We start from the raw sequence: 638 nt of genomic DNA, 5'->3' as shown, positions 1-638 counted from the left end.
ATCTTATATTAAAGAGCCACTATAGTCACCAGAACAACTACAGCCTAGTGATAACTTCACTGGCCACTCCTCAGATGGCTGTTAGAGATCCTTCCTGGGTCATGGCTGCCTAAAATGCATCCAAACATTCAGTATCTCCTCCCTCTGCATGCAGACACTGAACTTTCCTCATAGAGATACATTGATTCAATTCATCTCTATGAGGAGATGCTGATTGGCCAGGGCTGTGTTTGAATCATGCTGGCTTTGCCCCTGATCTGCCTCTTTGTCAGTCTTAGCCAATCCTATGGGGAAGCACTGTGATTGGATCAGGCTACCACTTCTGATGATGTCAGCAGACTGGGAGGTAAATTGCCTGCACACTTTAGCTTCTGGGTGGTCCGCCTGTGTGGTACTTGGTTCAGTAAGCCCTATTTACTGAACCAAGTGGGAGAAAGCCAGGAACAAGTTATTTTACAGGTCTGGGGACATAGTCTTAAAGGGGTATTGTTCAGCAAAGTCACAATATGTCCCCAGCCGGTTCTTAAATAAAAGTCCATCAGTTTTCAAGGGTACAATCTTCCAGGGGCCATAGTCATGAGGAAGGAGGCTGGCAAATAGGCTTCTCCACAACCCAGGGAAGCAGGGCAATTTGTCAT

This window comes from Pelobates fuscus, chromosome 5 (genome assembly GCF_036172605.1).
Source record: "Pelobates fuscus isolate aPelFus1 chromosome 5, aPelFus1.pri, whole genome shotgun sequence".
NCBI lineage: Eukaryota > Metazoa > Chordata > Amphibia > Anura > Pelobatidae > Pelobates > Pelobates fuscus.
Note: the sequence above shows the minus strand (reverse complement) of the source record.